The sequence below is a fragment of the Carcharhinus amblyrhynchos genome, chromosome 3, assembly GCF_965287045.1.
Source record: "Carcharhinus amblyrhynchos chromosome 3, sCarAmb.v2.hapA, whole genome shotgun sequence".
Classification (NCBI taxonomy): domain Eukaryota; kingdom Metazoa; phylum Chordata; class Chondrichthyes; order Carcharhiniformes; family Carcharhinidae; genus Carcharhinus; species Carcharhinus amblyrhynchos.
In genome coordinates, this window is record NC_137326.1 from 138,514,842 (window position 1) to 138,526,477 (window position 11,636).

The following is an 11,636-nucleotide window of genomic DNA, read 5'->3' on the forward strand; positions in this document are numbered from 1 at the left end:
CTAAGCTGCCAGTCCTGTCCCTTCTTTAACCATGTCTCTGGAATGGCAGTAACATCATGCAGTAATCTAGGCTCTCAGTTCATCTGTCTGATCTGTTATATTTCCTGCATCCAAGTAAGTGCACTCCAGATCTCCAGTCCCACCGAGCCCGCGGCTTCTCTCTGCCTGCTCTTACTCTGCGTTTTGTTTATCTCAGTCTCACTTTTTTCTTCAGTCTCTACACTTGCTAACCTGCTGTTCCAGTTCCAAACATCCACCCCCGCCACACTAGTTAAACCCTCCCGAACAGGACTAGCAAACCACCCACCCAACATATTGATGTCCCTCCAGTTCAGGTACAACCAATCCTTGTACAGGTCCCACCTTCCCCAGGAGATATTCCAGTGATCCATATGTATATATATGGACCTCCTTCCTACACCAGCTCTTTAGCCGAGTGTTCAACTGTACTTTCTTCCTATTCTAAGGCTCACTAGCACGCGGCACGGGGAGTAATCCTGAGATTACTTCCCTAGAGGTCCTGTTTTTTGGCTCCCTACTGAACTGTCTGAATTGTTTTTGCAGGACTTCCTCCCTCTTCCTGCAAATGTCATTTGTACCAATGTGGACAATGTCTGTTTAGCCTCCTGTTTTAGGATACCCTGTACCTGCTTAAAGACATCCAGGACCCTGGCACCAGAGAGATAAAAGACCACCCTAGAGTCTCGATTGAAGCCACAGAAATACCCATCTGTGCCCCTGAGTCTCCTACTACTATCACTGGACTTAGCCTGACCCTATTCTGCAACAGAACCAGTTGTGATGCCACAGGCCTGGTTGCTGCTGGTATCTTCCCCTGAGCATCTATCTCCCCCAACAGTATCCAAAACGGTGCATTGTTTGAGACGGGAATAGCCACAGGAGACTCCTGCCTTACCTACCTGCCTCTCCTCAGCAGTCACTCTCAGCTCACCTCAGCTCTTCTGTCCGTGTTTGAACCAACGTTGGTGTGGGGTGGCACAGCGATTAACACTGCTGCCTCACAGTGCCAGGGACCTGTGTTCGATTCCCAGCTTGGGTCACTGTCTGTGTGGAGTTTGTACATTCTCCCCATGTCTGCATGGGTTTCCTCCAGACCTCCGGTTTCCTCCCACAGTCTAAAGATGTGCAAGTTAGGTGGATTGGCCGTGCTAAATTGTCCCTTAGTGCCAGGGGGACTGGCTAGGGTAAATGCATGGATTTATAGGGATAGAGCTTGGGTGGGATTATGGTCAGTGCAGACTTGATGGGCTGAGTGGCCTCCTTCTGCACAGTAGGAATTCTATGATTCTATGTAATGAGGTCAGGGGCTAAATGTCACTGGCTGAGCATTAGTGAGGTTGTTAAATTTGTTCCAAAATTGTATGGTTGCTAAATTTGTTGATGCATAAAGATAGGCAGGAAAGCAAGTTGTGAAGAGTAAAGGACATAAGGAGCCTGAAAAGGAGTAAGGACAGGGTAATAAAGTGATTATGTTACTGGACTAATAATTCAGAGAATTCGGAGATTTGATGGAGGTGTTCTAAATGATGAAGGGTCCAGACAGAGTTGTCAGGAAAACTGTCCCACATGACAATAGAGATAAGAATGATTAATTCCCTTCCCTAGAGAGCAGCAAAGACAGAATAATTGAACATCTTTAAGGCTGAGTTAGATAGAACATAGAACAGTACAGCACAGTACAGGCCCTTTGTCCCTCAATGTTGTGCTGAGTTATGTCTAAACCCAAGATCAGTCTATCCCATTCCCTATCATTCTGGTGCGCTCCATGTGCCTATCCAACAAGTGCTTGAAAGTTCCTAAAGTGTCCGACTCCATTATCACAGCAGGCAGAGCGTTCCACACCCCACCCACTCTCTTTAAAGACACTTTATCTGAATGCACGAAGCATTCGGAACAAAGTGAATGAGCTGGTGGTGCAGATCAGCACAAATGAATATGATCTGGTGGCCATTACAGAAACGTGGTTACAAGGTGACAGGGACTGGGAGCTGAATGCCCAGGGTTATCAAGTGTTTAGGAAGGATAGATGGGAGGAAAAAGGGGGTGGGGTAGCTCTGCTGACTGAAGATAATATTAGGGCGGTTGTAAGGGAAGATATTGGCTCCAAAGAGCAGAACGTGGAATCGTTGTGGGTGGAGATAAGGAACAGTAAGGGGAGGAAGGCGCTGGTGGGTGTGGTCTATAGGCCCCCAAATAATAACTTGGAGGTGGGGCGGGCTATAAACAAGGAAATAAATGATGCGTGCAGAAATGGAACAGCAATAATTATGGGGGATTTCAATCTACATATTGATTGGTTGACCCATGTTGGATGCGGTGGGCTTGAGGAAGAGTTCTTGGATTGCTGCCGGGATAGTTTCCTTGAACAGTGTGTGATGGAGCCGACGAGGGAGCGAGCTATCTTAGATCTGGTGTTATGTAACGAGGCAGGTAGAATTAGGGACCTTGTTGTGAGGGATCGTCTTGGGACGAGCAATCATTGTATGGTTGAGTTTTTGATGCAGATGGGGGATGAGAAAGTAGGGTCCCAGACCTGTGTCCTCTGTTTGAACAGAGGGGAGTACGATAGGATGAGAGAGGAATTGGCAAATGTAGATTGGGGGCACAGATTGGTCGGTAGGACTGCTGAGGGACAGTGGAGGATCTTTAAGGAGATCTTTTTCAGTGCTCAGCAGAAATTTATTCCGATGGTAAAGAAGGATCGTAGGAGAAGAGATAATCAGCGATGGATAACAAAGGAAATGAAGGAGAGTATTAAATTAAAAGCTGATGCGTTTAGAGTGGCTAAAAGTAGTGGGTGAGTAGAGGATTGGGAGAGGTTTAAAAATCAGCAAAGATTGACTAAGAAGATGATAAAGAAAGGAAGGATAGACTATGAAGCTAAACTAGCACTAAATATAAAAAAGGACAGTAAGAGTTTTTATAAATATATAAAGAAGAGGAGGGTGGCTAGAGTGAATGTTGGACCCTGAGAGGATGAGAGGAGGGATTTACTGGTGGGGAATGAGGAAATGGCTGAGGCCTTCACAGAGGAGGACGCGAATAGTTTGCCGGGTATTAAAGATAGAAGGACGGTAGGAGTTGAGGGCCTGAATGCGATTACTGTCACTAAAGAGGTAGTGCTTGATAGACTAGCGGGACTAATGGTGGACAAGTCCCCAGGACCGGATGGAATGCATCCCAGGGTTCTGAAGGAAATGGCGGAGGTGATAGTGGATGCCTTAGTGATTATTTACCAAACTTCGCTGGATTCCAGGGAAGTGCCAGAAGATTGAAAAACGGCTAATGTTACGCCGCTGTTTAAAAAAGGTAGCAGGCAAAAGGCAGGTAATTATAGGCCAGTTAGTTTAACGTCTGTTGTTGGTAAAATGCTTGAATCCGTCATCAAAGAAGAAATAGCGAGGCACCTTGAGAAGAATTGTTTGATAGAGCACGGATTCATTAAGGGGAAGTCGTGTCTGACGAATTTATTGGAATTCTATGAGGATGTGACTAGTGCAGTAGACAGAGGGGAACTGGTGGGTGTGGATTTTTCAAAAGGCGTTTGATAAGGTGCCGCACAAAAGGTTGCTTCGGAAGGTTAGGGGACACGGAGTTGGGGGTAAGGTGTTAGCGTGGATAGAGGATTGGTTGTCTAATAGGAGGCAGAGAGTTGGTATCAATGGGTGCTATTCTGATTGGCGGTTGGTGACTAGTGGAGTGCCGCAGGGATCAGTGCTGGGGCCTTAGCTATTTCCCATTTATGTAGATGGTCTGGAGGAGGGGGCTGAGTGTAGGGTGTCGAAATTTGCTGATGACACAAAGATAAGTGGAAAAGCAAATTGTGCGGAGGGTGTGGAAAGTCTGCAGAGGGATCTGGAAAGGCTAAGCGAGTGGGCGAGGACCTGGCAGATGGAGTACAATGTTAGCAAGCGTGAGGTTATCCACTTTGGCAGAAATACTAGTAGGAGGGATTACTTTTTAAAGGGAGAAAAGCTGCAGCATGCTACGGTGCAGAGGGACCTGGGGGTCCTTGTACATGAGTTGCAAAAACCCAGTCTGCAGGTGCAGCAGGTGATCAAGAAGGCAAATGGGATGTTGGCCTTTATAGCGAGAGGGATAGAATATAATAGCAGGGAGGTCTTGCTGCAACTGTACAAGGCACTGGTGAGGCCGCAGCTGGAGTACTGTGTGCAGCTTTGGTCGCCGAACTTGTGCAAGGATATTTTGGCCTTGGAGGGAGTGCAGAGGAGGTTCACTAGGCTGATACCAGAGATGAGGAGGTTGGACTATGAAGAGAGGCTGAATAGACTGGGTCTGTACTCGTTGGAGGTTAGAAGGATGAGGGGGGATCTTATAGAGACGTATAAGATAATGAAGGGGATGGATAGGGTAGAGGTAGAGAGATTCTTCCCGCTCAGAAAGGACAGCAGGACTAGAGGGCACAGCCTCAAGATAAGGGGGGAGCAGTTTAGAACGGAGTTGAGGAGGAACTTCTTCACTCAAAGGGTGGTGAATCTCTGGAATTCTCTGCCCGTTGAAGTGGTGGAGGCTACCTCGCTAAATATATTTAAGACACGGGTAGATAGGTTTTTGGTAGGCAAGGGGATTAAGGGTTATGGGGAGAAAGCGGGAAAGTGGAACTGAGCCACTTCAGATCAGCCATGATCTTATTGAATGGCGGGGCAGGCTCGAAGGGCTAGATGGCCTACTCCTGCTCCTATTTCTTATGTTCTTATGTTCTATGTCTAGAATCTACCTCAGACATCCTTCCTATATCTCCCACCATGTACTTTATAGTTTTGCCCCCTACTAACAGCTTCATCCACCTGAAGAAATAGTCTCTGCATGTCCACTCTATCCCCTCATCATCTTATAAACCTCTATTAAGTCGCCTCTCATCCTCCTCCGCTCTAAAGAGAAAAGCCCCAGCTCCCTCAACCATTCCTCATAAGACCTACCCTCCAAACCAGGCAGCATCCTGGTAAATCTCCTCTGCACTCTCTCCAATGCTTCCACATCCTTCTTAGAGTGAGGTGACCAGAAGTGAACACAATATTCCAAATGTGGTCTCACCAATGTCCGGTATAGTTGCAGCATAACCCCACAACTCAAACTCAAACCCTCTGTTAATAAATGCTAACACACTATAAGCCTTCTTCATGGCTCTATCCACTTGAATGGCAACCTTCAGAGATCTGTGGATATGAACTCCAAGATCTCTCTGTTCCTCCACATTCCTTAGAACCCTGCCGTTGACCCTGTAATCTGCATTCAAGTTTGTCCTACCAAAATGAATCACCTCACACTTATCAGGGTTAAACTCCATCTGTCACTTTTCGGCCCAGCTCTGCACCCTATCAATGTCTCTTTGCAGCCTACAAGAGCCCTCCACTCATCCACTACTCCACCAATCTTGGTGTCATCAGCAAATTTACTAACCCACCCTTCAGCCCTCTCTTCCAAGTCATTGATAAAAATCACAAATAGCGGAGGACCCAGCACTGATCCCTGTGGTACACCGCTGGTAACTGGCCTCCAGTCTGAAAATTTTCCCTCCACCACCACCCTCTGTCTTCTATGAGACACAGTAAAAAGTCTGACAACACCAGGTTTTAGTCCAACCGATTTATTTGATAGTAAACGCACAAGCTTTCGGGTTAGTCCCTTCGTCAGGTGAATGGAGAGTTCTGACCTCACTCACTGTACTGTCTGGAGACAATACACATCTCTTTAACCTGTGATCAGTGCTCCTTCCACTCACATTATCGGCCACTTCAAGACTTGAACAGCAGGTTAGGTGTAAACATTCTCATTCTAATCAGTAATCTGTAAACAGTCTGTGCTTTATATGCTCTGTCTGAGGCCAGAACTCTCCACTCACCTGACGAAGGGACTAACCTGAAAGCTTGTGCATTTACTATCAAATAAATCGGTTGGACTAAAACCTGGTGTTGTCAGACTTTTTACTGTGTTTACCCCAGTCCAACGCCGGCACACCCACATCATGACTTCTATGAGACAGCCAGTTACTTACCCAATCGGCCAAATTTCCTTCTATCCCACACCTCCTTATCTTCTTCATGAGCCTACCATGGGGAACCTTATCAAACGCCTTACTAAAATCCATGTATATGACATTAATTGCTCTACCTTCATGCACACACTTAGTTACCTCCTCAAAGAATTCAATCAAGTTTGTAAGGCAGGATTTACCCCTCACAAAACTGTGCTGACTATCCCACCAATAGAAATTAAGATAAATTCTTAATTGACAAGTGAGGCTAAGTGTATAGCGGGTAGACAGGAAAATGCAATTGATCCCATAATCAGATCAGCCTTGATCTTACTTCATGGTAGAGCAGGCTCAAGGGGCTAAATAGCTTACTCCTTTCCTTATCTTTCTATGTTCATATGATTGGACCATTGACCAAGGAGCCTATGCCAATTTCTTAACAGACCCGCTTTCCCTCCCGTCTCCTTATTTTTAATCTGGGTGAAATACTGCCTGATGAACAGAGTTATCAACAAGTCTGTGAAGTCACATCCAATCACCAAAACCCCCCCAAAAAAATTTTATTTGCCTAGGGAGTCTAGAATAAGGGTGTGGTAATGGCATTGTCACTGGATTAGTAATCTAGAACCCGGAGTTAAATCCCGCCATGTCAGATGGTGAGATTTGAATTGGAATTAGAATTCTAATGATGACCATGAAACCACTGTCGATTGTCAGAAAACCCATCTGGTTCCTTATTTTATTTATTATTAGTCACAAGTAAGGCTTACATTAACACTGCAATGAAGTTACTGTGAAATTCCCCTAGTTGCCACACTCCGGCACTTTTCACGTCAATGCACCCTAACCAGCATGTCTTCCAGACTGTGGGAGGAAACCCACACAGTCAGAGAATGTGCAAACTCCACACAGAGAGTGACCCAAGCCAGGAATTGAACCCACATTCCTGGCACTGTGAGGCAGCAGTGCTAACGACTGTGCCACCACCCGCCCTTCATATCCTTTAGGGAAGGAAATCTACTATCCTTACCTGGTCTGACCTCCACGTGACTCCAGAGCCACAGCAATGTGGTTGACCTCTGCCCTATGAAATGGCCAAGTGCACCACTCATTTGTATCAAAACCACCAGCGCCATGGGTGTACCTGCACCACAGTGACTGAGCTGGTTCAAGAAAGCAGCACACCACCACCTTCTCAAGGACAATTAGTGATTGGCAATTAATGCTGGCCTAGCTACATCCCATGAATTAGTTTTAAATAATTACACCTCAACCATTCAGGAGTGAACTGAGAATACCCGAGTGGTGGTGACCTGGAACTCTCTCTCTCAGAAACTACAGATGCTGTGGTGTCTAATGAAGCTTCAAAACTGAGACTGCTAGATTTTTATTGGAAGTTGCATCAAAGGAGATGGTGCAATGCTGGGTAAACGGAGTTGAAGTACAGATACATGATCTAATATAATGTTGGAACTTTCTTACAAGGCTGAATGGCCATCTTCTGTACCTGTATAGTAGGGGTGGCACTGTGGTACAGTGGTTAGCACTGCTACCTCACATGCCAGGGACCCAGGTTCGATTCCTGGCTTGGGTCACCATCTGTGTAGAATTTACATATTACATTATGTTCTTATGTTCTTTCCCCCTGTCTGTGTGGGTTCCTCCGGGTGCTCCGATTTTCACCCACTGTCTGGAAAATGTACTGCTTAGGTGCATTGGCCATGCTAAATTCTCCCTCAGTGTACCCAAACAGGTGCCAGAGTATGACAACTTGGGAATTTTCACAGTAACTTTATTGTAGTATTAATGTAAGCCAACTTGTGACACTAATAAATAAAATGTAACTTGTCCAATGCTCATCAGATTAGGTTTCACTGGAGTCTAGATCTTTGACGGCACAGTATGATTTGATTTATTATTGTTACATGTATTAACATACAATGAAAAGTATTGTTTCTTGCGCACTATACAGGCAAGGCAAACCGTTCATAGAGAGGGCGAGGAGAGGGTTCAGAACGTAGTGTTACAGTCATAGCTAGGATGTAGAGAAAGATCAACTTAATGTGAGTTAGGCCCATTCAAAAGTCTGATAGCAGCAGGGAAGAAGCTGTTCTTGAGTCGATTGCTACGTGACCTCAGACTTTTGTATCTTTTCCCAACGGAAGAAGGTGGAAGACAGACTGTCCATGGTGTGTGGGGACCTTAATATGCTGGCTGCTTTGCCCAGGTAGTGGTAAGTGTAGACAGAGTCAATGGATGGGAGATTGTTTTGCATGATGGATTGGGCTACATTCACAACCTTTTGTAATTCCTTGCGGTCTTGGGCAGAGTAGGAGCCCATGCTAAGCTGTGATGCAACTTGAAAGAATGGTTTCTATGATGCACTTGTAAAGGTTGGTGAGAGGCGTAGCTAACATGCCAAATTTCCTTAGTCTTTTGAGAATGTAGAGGCGTTGGTGGGGCTTTCTTAACTATAGTGTTGGCATGGTGGGGACCAGGACAGGTTGTTGGTGATCTGGACAGCAAAAAAACTTGAAGCTCTTGACCCTTTCTACTTGTTCCCATTGATGTAGACAGGGGCATGTTCTCCTATACGCTTCCTGAAATCGATGACAATCTCCTTTGTTTTGTTGACATTAAGGGAGAGATTATTCTTGCCACACCAGTTCACCAGGTTTTCTATCTCATTCCTGTACTCTGTCTCGTCATTGTTTGAGATCCAGCCCACTATAGTGGTGTTGTCAGCAAACTTGAAAATCGAATTGGAGGGAAATTTGGTCACACAGTTATAAGTATACAAGGAGTATAGTAAAGGTCTAAGAACACAGCCTTGTGGGGTACCGATGTTGAAGATAATCGTGGAGGATCGTGTATTTCACCCAGATCAAAAAATGTTGCCAATCTTTACTGATTGTGATCTGTGAGTTAGGAAGTTCAGGAACTAATCGCAGAGGGGGGATGCCAAGGACCGGGCCACGAAGTTTGGAGATGAGTTTAGTGGGAATAATAGAGTTGAAGGCTGAGCTATAGTCAATAAATAGGTGTCCTTGTCGTCTAGATGTTCCAGGGTTGAGTGCAGAGCCAGGGAGATGGCGTCTGCTGTGGACCTGTTGCAGTGGTAGGCAAACTGTAGTGGATCCAGGTAGTCCGAAAGGCTGGAGTTGATTCATGCCATGACTAACCTTTCAAAGCACTTCATAATGATAGGTGTCAGAGCCACCGGCCATTAAGTCATTAAGGCACGCTGCTTGCTTTTTCTTAGGTACCAGGGTGATGAGTGGCTAGCACTCCTGCCTCACAGCACCAGGGACCCGGGTTCAATTCCAGCTTTTGGTAATTGTCTGCGTGGGTTCCGTCCGGGTGCTCTGGTTTCCTCCCACAGTTCAAAGATGTGTGGGTTAGGTGGATTGGCCATGATAAATTGCCCTTTAGAGTCCAATGTTGTGTACATTACATGGTAAATGTGTGGGGTTAGGTGGTTAGGATGGATGAAAGGGCCTGATAAGAGTTGGCACAGACTCGTTGGCCAAATGGTCTCCTTCTGCGCTGGGAATGAAACCAGAGTGAACAAAGCTTCCAGGTCAGGGTGCAAAGGCCAAAGGTCACAGTGACACAGGGTGACAGAATGACACGGAGTGAGTGGTTTGACTGGGATCCCAGAGGGGGGAGTGCTAAGCTAGGGCAGTGAAATGTAGAAACTATTAGCTCTGTGAAAGGGTAGATAGTGTGGATGGGAAAAGGGAGAGTGCTAATTAAGTTTCAGGACTTCTGGCTGCTTTTGTAACCATCCACATAGTATCAGCTTTCTTTTGTTTCCTCATTATATACAATGTTACCATGGTGATGTGACTAATATAGGAATTAACCATCCAAAACAGGAACTTATAGAACAGCTGACTCATATGTCTACATCTATGCAGCTAAACTAATGTCCCACCCTGGCTCCTACTGACTGTCCTTTCATTGACTAGACAGTTTAATTATTTGATGTCTTTGGTTAACTTCTGAGAACAGGTTTACAAACTTTACTTGTATTCATAGAACATACATAGAACATAGATCAGTATAGCACAGTTCAGGCCCTTCGGCCCTGAATGTTGTGCCGAGCTATGTCCGAATCCAAAATCAAGCTATCCCAGTCCCTATCATTCTGGTGTGCTCCATGTGCCTATCCAATAACTGCATCAAAGTTCCTAATGTGTCCGACTCCACTATCACAGCAGGCAGTGCATTCCACACCCCAACCACTCTCTGAGTAAAGAACCCACCTCGGACATCCCTCCTATACCTCCCACCATGAACCTTATAGTTCTGCCCCAAAGTAACAGCTACATCCACCCGAGGAAATAGTCTCTGAACATCCATTCTATCTATCCCTCTCATCATGTTGTAAACCTCTATTAAGTCGCCTCTCATCCTCCTCTGTTCTAAAGCTCCCTCAACCATTCCTCATAAGACCTACCCTCCAAACCAGGCAGCATCCTGGTAAGTCTCCTCTGCACTCTCTCCAATGCTTCCACATTCCTTCCTATAGTGAGGTGACCAGGGGTGGGGGCGGGGTGAGGGCAGTGTTGTTGCAGGAGTGGAGGGATTGCGGGAGTGAGGGGGAGCAGGGAAGAAGACTCCAGTACAAGGGTGAACGATCCTAAAATTAGATGCAAGTCAGGCACTTCCTCAAAAGAGGGGTGGAAATTGGGAACTTGCTGCCCCTAAGAGCGCTGCATGTTCATCTTCGGAAAAGGTTTCTATTGATGATTAAACATTTGGTCTATTGTTAAATCAATAAGGGATTTAGATGTTGAAGTCAGCACTAGGATGAATCGGGAATAGTATATCCCAAAAGGAGTTCAGGGCACATTGTCCCTTCACTTGAAATCGATGTTTTTTGGGAGTAAGAGTATCAAGAGATATGGCTCAAAGATGGGGAAGTGTGGCTGAGATACAGACCAGCCATGACCAAATTTAATGGCTGAATGGACTCGAGGGGCTGAATGGCCTCTGCTTGTTCCTATGATTGGATACAATGATGCAGCAGACACAGTAACCACTTACAGTACAACAGAAATTTGAACAAGAATTCACCTGCGAGTATAAAATTTCACAACTCTGAATTTCAACTGATTTCAGTATAAACTACAGGCACATTCAACACAGTGTGGAAAGTCAGTGCTGAGGGAGTGCCGCACTGTCAGGGGTTCACTGCTGAGGGAGTGCCGTACTGTCAGAGGGCCAGTGCTGAGGGAGTGCTGCACTGTCAGAGGGTCAGTGCTGAGGGAGTGCCGCACTGTCAGAGGGTCAGTGCTGAGGGAGTGCCGCACTGTCAGAGGGTCAGTGCTGAGGGAGCGCCGCATTGTCAGAGGGTCAGTACTGAGGGAGTGCTGCACTGTCAGCGGGTCAGTGCTGAGGGAGTGCCGCACTGTCAGAGGGTCAGTGCTGAGGGAGTGCCGCACTGTCAGAGGGTCAGTGCTGAGGGGGTGCCGCACTGTCAGAGGTTCAGTGCTGAGGGGGTGCCGCACTGTCAGAGGTTCAGTACTGAGGGAGTGCTGCACTGTCAGAGGGTCAGTACTGAGGGAGTGCCGCACTGTCAGAGGGTCAGTACTGAGGGAGTGCTGCACTGTCA